We start from the raw sequence: 12,551 nt of genomic DNA, 5'->3' as shown, positions 1-12,551 counted from the left end.
AGATGATCAGAGGAGAGGGGCTAGATGCTTTCTATGCGTCTTCAAGCTTCAGATTTTGTGATGGAGAGGAAGAGCTATTTCAGGATTTTAAAATCCCCAACCCTCAGAAATAGTTTCATAGTGAAATTCAAGCTCTATGCTACTCCTACTGAGAAAATGTGATTCTTTCTCATTATGAGAGTTGGAGAAAGTCTCTAGCCACAGGCATTAATCCTGTTGCTAAAACTGTTCTGAATAGCAACAAAGAGCCCATCGATCAGGAGAATTTACTGCTACAGCTTTGGAGAGTCTGAAAAATAATAATAGAAACTCAGAATGGAGAGCTTCAAGCTGCCCTATTGGTCCCATAGGCCAGCCCCTCCCAGAGCCACCCTGTTGTCTACAGCATTGTTTCCAGGGTTTGGTGGGACTTGCCAGGGTCTTACTGTGGGCCGGGGAGAATTCAGAGTACAAGTAAGTTTGGAAAATGTTAAGTTAAACAAACCTTTTTACAATAAGACCTTCCAGAATTTTGAATATAAGCACCTCAAGTCTCAAAAGAAAAATATAGTGTTCAGTGTTTCTCAAAGGTTAGTGTCATGATCCACACAGCCTACTATTCATATTAGGTTTATAGAACAGATTTTGAGAAGTGCCACTCTAAGAAGTCTGCTCGCTGACCCAATAATGGCCTTTTGAGCTCCTACACATATTGTATTTAATATTATTTCACTACAAATCTAGAGGACACTCCCACTGCCGGGGCTGGACATGCCAAACACTGAAAGTACAAGGCCCAAAGCGACAATCAGAGAGAGACTCTGCGCTCCTAAATACTGCCTTTGCTTTACAGTTAAGGTTTCTCAGTTTACAGATAATAAAATCCACTTTTAGGAGGAAAGGTGGAAGGAATGAAGAAAAAAAACAAGGAGGGAAGGAGAAAGGGAGAGAGGAAGAGAAGGAAAAAATGAAGGAATGAAGGAATAGTAAGTTTCTCATAATTCTAAGGCAGTAAATGAATCCAGACCTCACATGAACTGATCAGATCTCCGGATACAGGCCAGAACGTAGACAGCCATGTCTCTACTTTCCTCTCATGCCCTCTGACTTTCATTCTCTTGATATCTCCCTCTGGATGCGCAGTCCCTCAGAACAGGTCAAGAATCTGTCTCAGGTTTGTGCCCTGTGAGGAGAGGGCAGGAATGCAGTTCTGTCTGAGTGAGGCCCTGCTCCTCCCTGTTGTCCTCCAGTCCCACAGCCAGGGCTATGCATGCCAAGCACTGAAAGTCTGAGAAGTCAAGCCTGCCCCAAGGAACCTCATGGGCTTGGAGCGGCAGTGTACTGGCTGGGTCCATGGGCTATGGAGATAGTGGCTATGAACAGGGGATGTCAAGTTCTGCTCTCCTACCTCCTATATGACATTGTGATCAATGACATGGCCTCACAAGACTCTTCTCATCTGCAAGTGAGGATGCTAAAGAATTGTAAGGTTTTTGGAGATAATGAATTTAAAGCACAATGTTAGATATATTGTAAGTTCCAAATATAAATGCATGTTTCCTCCTTCCTCTTTTCCTACTTTTTCCACATTAGAGAAGCATGCAATTACAAAAGTATGAGACTCTATCTGAAATATCAAATGAAGATCAAAAAGTACAGGGGCATGGTTCAAGTGATAGAACACTTGAGCCTAGTTTAAATAACAACAACAATAATAATAATAACATGAAGCATGCAATCCAATTTAGGAAAAAATATAGAGAGATCTCAGCTAAGCTTATATTTAATAATATAATATGTAGGATATGACTTTAATAGTTAAATAGAGAAGATGTACTCCAGCATTTAATAGTAATATATGTATATTCTACCATGACAGAAAATGCACCTTATATAAGTGTAGCAGCTTTTATTAACTAGACCACTGTGTATGGTACTAGGCTGTGGCTATACTAGGAGTATATAAAACCTATAACTAAAGTTTACAGCAACAATATATAGCAGCTATATTATACCCTACAGTAGCCATCTATCACAATTTATTAGATGATATGCCAGTACTTACATTATTTTTGCTATAGAGACACAGGGAAACAATGCATTCTATTTTTTTCTATACTCTGATCATACTCACCTTTTTCTACTTTGGGTCTTAGATCTAATGCTAATCTACAGAAAGTTTTCCCCAGCACCTCTGATGTAAAGTTGGCCTCTCCAATACTCCTTCATAGTACTTGGTATTACCCTTTTGTGGTCCTTGGACTGTTTATAATCATTTGAATATGTGTGACAGTTTGTTTAATTTTTTTCTCTACTTCTATAATGTAAGCTCCTTAGTCGTGATTTTGCCTTATTCTCTACATTCTCAGCACCTGACACATAATGTGCCTTTGATATGTACTTTTTTCTGAATGAATAAGTGAAGTAAATAGCAGGCTTTAGCAATTGTGCATGTCACAAAGCTATATTCCCCAGAGAAGGGTACATATCAGCCTTCAGCCTTTATGTTTCTTCACCTGCATGGCCTCCTATCCCCAAATGTTTTCACTGTGTATCATCGTGACATGAATTGTTACACTGCTATAATTTCACATAATGAGCTGTTCTTATGATTTAATAAACACTGGATTTTCAGCCAAACCTTGTCATTGTACAGGGCATTATACTTTTAAAGGCACTGAAAACTATATTTGATCATTCCAACAACTGTTTTTTTTTTATTTAAATTTTATTGTAAAGGTGATGTACAGAGGAGTTACTGTTACATAAGTGAGATAATGAGTACATTTCTTTTTGAATAATGTTACTCCCTCCCTCATTTTCTCCCCACTCCCAACTCCCCTCCCTTCAAGTTGTAAAGTTCATTTCAACATAATGTAGTGCATATCACTGTTGAATTACTTCACCCTTTGTCCCACCACTTCTATGATCCTCATTCCTTTCCCCAACTCAGATAAACTTATATACAAGACAAAGGGTACAGAAATTTTAAAAAAGACAATGACAACAGGGAGTAAACCAAAGGAAAAAGAAAGAAAGAAGAAAGAACTAACTGCAAACAGTACAGTAAAAAAAAAAACCGTCTTGTGACTCATGCCTGTAATCCTAGCAATTCAGGAGGCTGAGATCTGAGGATCCTGATTCAAAGCCAGCCCGGGCAAGAAAGTCTGTGAGACTCTTATCTCCAACTAACCACCAGAAAACCAGAATTGGCACTGTGGCTCAAGTGGTAGAGCGCTTGCCTTGAGCTGAAGAGCTGAGGAACAGAAAGCTCCCAGGCCGAGTTCAAGCCCCATTAGCATGGGGGCGGGGGGTGGGGGGTGGGAACCCTCTTGTTTCCATTTCTTGTAGTTCATTTTGATAAGCATCATTTTATATGGTCATATGCACATAGATATTGAGCCATTGTGATCCTCTCCTAAGAATATCCTCTTTTGTTCTCAGTGTGCAATGCTTAGAGTGCTATTTAATTAGTCATGTCCAAGTGTCATTATTTTTGTCTTTTACCATCCATTGGATTAACTTAGAGATTTATAGACATATTCTAGTTATTACCAATGAGGGAAACCATGCCTCCTATCTTTCTTGGGGTCTGGCTTATTTTACTGAATACGATTTTTTCCAAGTCTTTCAATTTCTTTACAAATGAGGCAATGTCATTCTTTCTGATGGAAGCATAGAATTCCATTGTGTATGTATGCCACATTTTCTTGATCCATTCAGCCACTGAGGGGCTGATTCCATATCTTCACTATGGTAAATAATGCTGCAATGAACATGGTTGTGCTGGTGTCATTAGTGCAGACTGGTTTGTGATTATTTGGATAAATGTCCAGGAGTGCAATTGTTGGGTCCTAGGGAGGCTCTATGTTTAGTCTTCTGAGGAACCCCCATACTGCTTTCCAGAGTGGTTGAACAAGTTTACATTCCCATCAACAGTGTAATAGTGTCTCCTTTTGGCCACATCCTGGCCAGCATCTGTTATTATTTGTTTTCTTGATAATGGCCATTCTAACTGGGGCAAGGTGGAATCTCAATATTGTTTTGAATTGCATTTCTTTTATGGCCAGAGATGTTGAATATTTTCTTCTATTAGCTATTTTTATTTCTTCTTTGGAGAAGTCTCTCTTTAAGTCTTTAGCCCACATATTGATGAGGTTGTTGTTTCTTTGAGGATTTGTTTTGGGGGGATTTAATTTTTTGAGCTCTAAGTATATTTTAGATATGAGGCCCTTGTCTGATGCATAGCTCCCAATGTAAAGATGGAAAGAGATGGAAAGAGATGGAAAGAGATGTAAATGATGTAAAGAGCTCCCAATCTGTGTGGGCTTTCTATTTATCCTGCTAGCTATGTCCTTTGCCATGCAGAATGTCTTCTGTTTAATGCAATCCCACTTATCCAGTCTTTCTTTGATTTGCGTTTCTAGATCTTTACTTAGGGAGTTTCAACCTGTGCCAAGGAGCCCTAGTTCTTCCCCTACCCCTACCCTTTTTCAGGATACTTGGTCTTATGTTGAGATCTTTGATCTATTTGGAATTGATTTTGGTGCAGGGTGATATATAAGGATCACACTTCAGTTTTCTGCATGTGTATAGCCAGCTTCTGCCAGCACCATTTGTTGAAGAGGCTGTCTTTCTTCTATTCTGTGTTTTTGGCTCCTTTATCAAAGATTTGGTGGCTATAGGCTGTGGGTTCATTTCTGGGTCTTTGATTCTATTCCATTGGTCCTCAGGCCTGTTCATGTGCCAGTACCAAGCTGTTTTTATAACTACAGCTTTGTAATAGAGTTTGAAGTTCGGTATTGATATTCCTCTGGTGCTGTTCTTCCTGTTAAAGATTGATTTTGCTATTCAGGCTCTTCTATTATTCTATATGAATTTTTGGATTGCTTCTTCTATATCATTGAAGATGTTGGTGGGATTTTGATGGGTATTGCTTTGACTTTGTAGATAGCTTTGGGCAGTATTGCCATTTTCATGATGTTAATCCTCCCAATCCAGTAGCATGGGAGGTTTTTTCTACTTCCTTAAGTCTGCTTTAATTTCCTTCTTCAGGTTTTTAAAAGTTTTCATTATAGAAGTCCTTCACATCTTTGATTAATTCCTAAGGTTTTTGGTGTGTGTGTGTGTGTGTGTGTGTGTGTGTGTGTGCGTGTGCGTGTGTGTGCATGTGTGTGTGTGTGTGTGTGTGTGTGTGTCTGTGTCTGTGTCTGTGTCTGTGTGCGCGCACCTGTGCGTGTGTTTTGAGGCTACTATAAAATGAGTTGATTTCCTGATTTCAGCCTCACTCTTCTCATTGTTGGCATACAGAAAAGCTACTGAGTTTTATAGGTTAACTTTACACCTGCTACTTTGCCAAAGTTTCAGATCCACTTAAGTAGCTTGGGAGAGGAACCTATGGGATTCTTTCAATACAGGATCATGTCATCTGAGAAGAGGGAGACTTTTACTTCTTCTGTCCCTATCTGGATCCCCTTTATGTTTGTCTCTTGCCTTATTGCTCTAGCTAGGAATTGCAACACTATATTGAAGAGGAGTGGAGAGGGCAGACATCCTTGTCTCATTCCTGATTAAGTATAATGCTGGCTATAGGTTTGTCATATACAGCCTTTATTATATTGAGGAATGTTCCATGGATTCCTAGCTTCTCCAGAGCTTTTATCATAAAGGTCTGTTGGATCTTGTCAAATGCTTATTGTGCATCTATTGAGATGATTATGTGGTTTTTGTCCTTGCTCCTGTTGATGTGTTGAATTATATTAATTGACTTGTGTATATTGAACAAGCTTTGCATCCCTGGAATGAATCCTGTTTGATCATAGTGTATGACTTTTTTGATTAGTTGTTGAATTCAGAGGGCCATTGTATTGAGAACTTTTACATCAATATTCAGCAAAGAAATGGGTCTATAGTTCTCTTTCTTTGATGAGTTCCTACCTGGTTTGGGGATGAGGGTTCTGCTGGCTTCATCGAATGAGTTTGGTAGTGATCTTTCACTTTCAATTTCATTGAAGAGTTTGAAGAGTATTGGAGTGAGTCCCTTGTAGAATTTGGCTGTGACTCCATCTGGTCTGGGATTTTCTTGGATGGGAGGTCTTTTATTGCCATTTCTCTTTCATTACTTGTTATGGGCCTATTTAGTAGGATTAAATCTTCTTAGTTTATTTTGAGTATACAGTATCAGTATTTGCTAGGAATTCTTCCATTTCTTCCAGATTCTCCAATTCATTCCAACAACTCCTTGAGAAAGGAAAGCAGGTAGTAAGTATTAAACAACCTCATTCTCCCAAATCTTCCTGTTGTGCTTGGATAAGACATACTTCTCCCAAGCCCCAGTTCCCCCCACACCCCCCACCCTCTTGGAAGAGTAAACTGTGGTAAATGCATCTTTCATCACTTAATGGAAGCGGTATGGGAGAGGCTCTGTCGAAAACAGTATGACTACAATATAAACAAACTCTGAGGACATTGTGCTAAGTGAAATAAGCCAGTCGCAAAAGGACAAATACTATATGAGGTACTTAACATCATCAACTAATTAAATCCAGAGACAGGATAGAATGATAGTTGCTAAAGGCAAGAAGACAGGAGACAATGGAAAACTTTATTTAATGAGTATAATGTACATAGAGGGCTAAGGGGTATAGAGTACATTTCAGAGGTGGATGTATTGAATGCCATTGAACCACACACTTAAAGAGGATTAAAACGTAAATTTTATGTTAAGTTCTATATTTCCACATTAAAAAGGCAAAAAGGCCAGGCGCCCATGGCTCATGCCTATAATCCCAATTACTCAGGAGACTGAGATCTGAGGATCACAGTTCAAAACCATCCAGGGCAAGAAAGTCCATGACACTCTTATCTCCAATTAACCTCCAGAAAACAGAAAACTTTGAGCTGTGGCTCTAAGTAGTAGAGTGCTAGCCTTGGATGCAAAAGCTCAGGGCTAACACCCAGGCTCTGAGTTCAAGCTCCATGACTGACAAAAATAAATAAATAAATAAAATAAAAGGAAAGAAGAAAAAGAATGGCATAATCATCAGTTTTGCAAAGTATGGATTTTCAAAGACTTCCAGGGTATCTGGGACCTCAGGTCCTAAGGGATGGATACTGCACCTTCAAGCGCAAGGCAATCCTAGTTTGAAAAGCCAGTCCAGTGAGGTATAGGGTAAAGGGCTAAATGAGCTTAGAATTTGTTAGCAATTCCCATAGCCATGCACACACGTTGCATACTCTCTGTGCCACCTCCTCCTCTGCCTTTTTTTTGCAGAGAAGACGGCCCCACCCCCTGCACCCCTACTGTGTTTGCCAAGCATTTGAGCATTTGTAATGCACAAGTTCCCTTGCATTTGAAAAACAGACTTTCCATCTCCATATGACAATATGAAATTCTGTGTTGGGTTTGCATTTCTTAATTAGGTGCTTGTCATTGTGTATTCCATAGAGCCAAGTATAAGTAAACAGTCATAGACCTTTGAATAAATTTATTGGTTTTATTTATGTTTCTGGGCATAAAAATCTATAATTACCAGGTACAGCCTCAGTATAACTGGTATTTAATGACAATTACTTTTTGTTACCATAGAAATGAGTCCAAAGTAGTTACCCATAATTTCTCATTTCCCAAACCTCACACATGCTGAATTGCAATATTACCATAGTAATTGCCTATTAGTCATCATAAAATACGCAGTTACCCAAAAGATAGCAGGAGGCTGTGAAATTTCTCATCTTCAGAAAACCCTGGTGCTTCTTGGGAGTGTGGAAGTGGGGGGAGGAGCAGACCCTCTTGGTCTGTTCAGTGATGCAGAAATGATTCCTCTTTATGACCCAGCACTGCATGCTCCATGGTGGAGTCTGTACGATCTACAGACACTCGCTGTCATTATGTCTCTTGACCCTAGCAATTTTTATATAGCAAAGGATGCTTCTGGGTGGTCAATTCAATTTAACTAAGGTTTGTGGAGGACCAGCTGGGTGTCAAATCTTGAGCTGGACTTTGAGGAAACAGAAGGAAATCAGAGGCAGCCCTTGCCAGGACAAAGCCCAGTTCATGTAACCTGATCCTCACCAGGCCCTCTGGTAGAAGTGTTATGATGGCCCAGTCTTAAATAGAGAAGGGAAGGGAGGCTCAAAGTACCAAATAGCTTACACCAGCTTCCCAAGTGGTTTCATGGCCTGTGACATGAAAACTGACCCTCATGCTACACAATCTCCTGGCGCACAGTACCTCCTTCTAATGGGAAGAGACAAGGGTGGATTTTAAAATATCTAGACTCTATATTCGTTACCTCATATATGGTATATACATGTGCACATCTGAGGGAAGCTGGGAGGAGGGCACAGAATCAGAGGAAAGCAGGTGAAAAAAAAATCCAGCAAAGGGGCCCATCAGCTGTACTGGACATTGATGAAGAACTAAGCAACTCAAGGGCAGTGATGGGAGGGAGGGAATAAGAGAGAAAGAGCAAACAGCTGATATTCAGCAAAAGGAAAGCAATGTACATACCACCCAATCTGGAAGAAATAGTTATATTGTTAATGTTTGTAGAGTTCACAAGCTTTGTAGATTAGAATGATGATGATTATCATTGCGAAGGTTACAATGTGTTTGAGACTTTAGCTAAGTATAACTAACGCCACATACTGTGAAATGCATGTAGTTACTTAATCTCAATAAAGAAATCTTTGGGGAAAAAAACTACAAAAAAAGTATGGCACATCTGTAAGTGTACATCAGTCATAAAAAGGAACTAAAGAGTATAGAGAAATGCTACTGACCATTGAGGGTATAATACCAGAGCACTCATTTCTAATACACACTCACATACGCACACGTGTACACACACACACACACACACACACACACACATTCTACAGGTGGCCTATTGTTTTTCATCTCAGCATCCAAGAGGGAACCATTTGAAGCTGTCCAAATAGAAGAGAACATAAAATCAGCTATATAAAATATAAAATACATGTTAATATTCTATTTGTTCTATGACAACATAACAACAGCATGATTTTGTCAAGCTAGAAAGGCAAACAAAGGTCCGCAGCAAGAGATCCACCAGCCTCATCTCATACTACCTCCTTCTCTACCCCAGGGACTTTTCACTGCCAGGGTTCTGGTCACAGCGTCATGGACAGAGATCTGATCCAGTGCTCTGCCAGCATCCTTAAGGCAACATACTGGAAGTCTTGTCATTCCCCCTCTACTTGTCAGCTTCCTGATATGGGTTGTTTCCTCCCTCCCAAGATATCATGGTGTATGCATGTCACCTCTAGCTGTTAGAAAAGACTTCATCCTCAGGCTAAACTGCCAGCTTATAACTTTGCCTCTGCTCTCCAAAAGCTTGCTAGATCTAGCTCATCTTTTACTTGGCAGCCAATCAGCTGTTTGAAGTAAAGAATTGAGCCTTCTCATTTTTATTTTCCAATAGTAGGGCTTTAACTCAGGACTCCTCACTCTTGATTAGCATTTTCATTTAAGGCTGGTGCTCTACACTTGAGTCACACCTCCTCCCTTGGCTTTGGAGCCTCATAGACTTTCCTGTCTGGGCTGGCTTTGAACTGTCATCCTCAGATCTCAGTCTCTTGAGTAGTTAGAATTACAGGCATAAGGCACCAGCACCGAGGCTAGCATTCTCATTCTTTTCCAGTCTGCATTTCCCTTGACCCCCTCTATCTCCAGACACCCCCAAAATTTCCAATGTTTTGCCTATACACTCACACTTGATTTTCTCCCTGTCCTTCCTGCTCCTCCAAACATGCTCTTAATGTTTATCACTGTTTGTCGTTGAGGTGTGGTGTCTGGGACTGAGCCAGAATGATGACAGTGACGATAGCTAACATCTACTGAGCCTTCTTGCCTTGGTACTGTTCCAGGCATTTGGCATTTATTGTTTCCTTCAATTTTTAGCACAAATGGATCATGGCTGTCATTTCACTGAAGGAGAAACTGAGGCACCAGTAATTGACACTCCCCCCATGAGGAGGCTTACTCCTGTTTTCAGTGGAGTGGGAAGAGACCATCAGGAGCTTCATTGTGGGAGCCATAGTCCTTATGATGAAGCCCACAAGCACTTGGCTGTCTGACATTGAACTCTGTCTAGATCCTTACCTAAATCTTTCTGCTTGTATTTCTGCTAAGTCACAACTCCTGAACATCTCTTAGAGCCTCACTCGAAGCCTGTGGCACAGGCAGAGCAAGAATCACTCTCCTTCTTTAAGCAAAGGAGTCTAGCCACAGAGAGGGTAAGTTACTTGTTCAAGGTCACACAGCAAGTGAGCCACACACATAGTCCAGATGCAGTCTGAATGACGGCAGAGGCCAGCCTGACCACTCAGAGAGTGACAGCCTCACCTCCCAGAGAGTCTCCTACTTTACATAACCCAAGTGATGTTTCTACAGAGGCTGAAAGGACATTGGGGCTGGCATTGTAACCAGGTGTCTAACCCACAAGTGCACACCATCAAAACCAATTATTCAAATGAGCTTCCCAGCCAGGTTCCTCCAGAAGGCCAGATGGCAGGATGTCTGCGGAGGCAGCTCCCAGGCTCCGGCCCTGCAAGTGGCTAAATCACATTGCAAAGTTAGAGTTGATAGCAAGTTGATTTTAATAATTGATTCTACATCGAAGACAGGCCTTCAAGGAGGTAGTAATGCAGAATTTGTAGCTGGGCACTCTAGAGAAACAAAAATATACGAATGAAGTTCTTAATTCATCATTTCCCATCTTAGTTCCTCGACTGCTGCTTGCCTCTTACCAGTTCTAGCTGGAAAATCCTTCCGAGGCTCCCAGTTGGCTGCCAGAAGGACCTCTGCTGCTTAGCATGGGACTCAAGGCCTGCACAGTGTTTCTAAGCATACTTTCCAGCTTCGTCTGCCACTGGCCACCTGTTCCTTCCCATACCCCCTACCTGCCCACTCCAAACTGGGCTGCCCTTGCTCACATCACTCCTTTGCTGCCATTCTGCCTCAACTGTAGAAGCCTAACAACTTTTAATTGCTTTTTTGGGGGGGGGTAGGTCCAGTTGCGGGGCCTGAACTCTGGGCCTGGGTGCTGTCCCTCAGCTCTTCAGCTCAAGGCTAGCACTCTACCACTTGAGCCACAGCGCCACTTCTGGCTTTTTTCTTTTTGCTTATGTGGTGCTAAGGAATCGAACCCAGGGCCTCATGCATGCAAGGCAAGTGCTCTACCACTGAGCCACCTTCCCAGCCCCTTTTAATTTTTATAAAATGTTTATTTTCTCTGCCTGCCTTCTACCCTCCCACTCTCCGTCCTTTCCTTCTTCTCCTTCTTTCCTTCCTTCCTTCTTTCTTTCCCACCTATGCACTCTCCCTCTCTCCCCCTCAAATGTTGATCCAACACATACTTTGCATCATGCCCTGAAGATGAAAGCTGAACATTACATCTGTGCTGGCCCAGGAGTTGTTGGGTTGTGGCATCATAGAACAGCACCTCTAACCCACCTGGAGGCCTGATGAGTAGTCATAGGAAACATCCTGTAGGAAGTATTTTGTGACAAACCTTGAAAGTTGAATGGAAGCTGGCCTAAAGAAGAAAAAGACATGTTTTGTACTAAAAGACATGATAATAGTAAATAACAACACTGATAATAATACAGAGCATTAATTGAACCTATGCAAGCTGCCAGCCATTGTTCTATGTATTTTATATTAATTTTTCACTGGCAACGTAGAGATCAAAATTAACCACACCCCCTGCAGGATTTGAAAGGCATGTGTGTCTGTATCTAAATTGCTTTCTTTGTACTTCACCCCCAAATTCAAGTTCCCATCAGGCTCCAACAGAAGAAGTAAACTGCCTCCCGAAAGTACACTATGTAGCAGAGGAGGCCAGAGTAGAGTTTTCCTATAGGATTCCACATCCAAACTTACAAAGCTTGGGTTATGGTGTGGCTTAGTGGGAGGGCACTTGCCGAACAGACTCAAGACGGTGAGTTGGATCCCCAATAGAAGAACAGACTCAAGACTGTGAGTTGGATCCCCAATAGAACCAAAACAAAACAAATAATATCAAAAGCCAGCCCATGCTTAACAAGGTTAGGACCCCCGAACTCTTTCCTTCATCTTGACTCAACCAGAAAAGTTCCATATCCACCTTCAGGAAAGAGAATCAAGGAAATGGAAAGGAATTGGTGTTCCTTTTACTAAAGTCATCCTTGGGATGTCCCACCTAACATCCACTTGAACTCAGTTATCCTCAACTGCGGGCAAGGAAGCTGACTCACAGCTGCCAGAAGTCCCATGCTAATAGTAGAAGATGCAGGCATGAAACTCTGAGCACTTACCTTGCTGCTGGAGTCTGGGTGAACCGGGATCCTGGCAAGTGGGCAGTAGTGCAGTATGGCCCTGTGTATAGTCAGGCTGCAGCCACCACAGGCTGCACTGCAGTCTGCACCACACAAAAGCCCCAGCCCAGAGAACAGTGGACTACAATGTAAGACTTACCAATTTCACCGGAATCCTAATAGCCAGCAGGAGAGGCAGCCTTTTACAATTAGATCATGAGCCATCCAATGTGGCAGGCTTTCATGGTGAG

The 12,551-nt window shown here is 41.5% G+C and overlaps 1 protein-coding gene across 1 annotated transcript in view; it reads left to right on the top strand.

Annotated features, from left to right (window-relative positions):
• The window catches only part of Agbl4 (AGBL carboxypeptidase 4), a 1,043,215-nt gene that overhangs the window by 926,388 nt on the left and 104,276 nt on the right, over positions 1-12,551 (top strand). The gene's annotated exons all lie outside the window — the stretch shown is intronic.

Source organism: Dipodomys spectabilis, unplaced genomic scaffold, assembly GCF_019054845.1.
Source record: "Dipodomys spectabilis isolate Male_0828 unplaced genomic scaffold, ASM1905484v1 ptg000002l, whole genome shotgun sequence".
NCBI classification, from domain to species: domain Eukaryota; kingdom Metazoa; phylum Chordata; class Mammalia; order Rodentia; family Heteromyidae; genus Dipodomys; species Dipodomys spectabilis.
The sequence above is the reverse complement of the archived record's forward strand: the minus strand, read 5'-3'. Positions and strand labels throughout refer to the sequence as shown.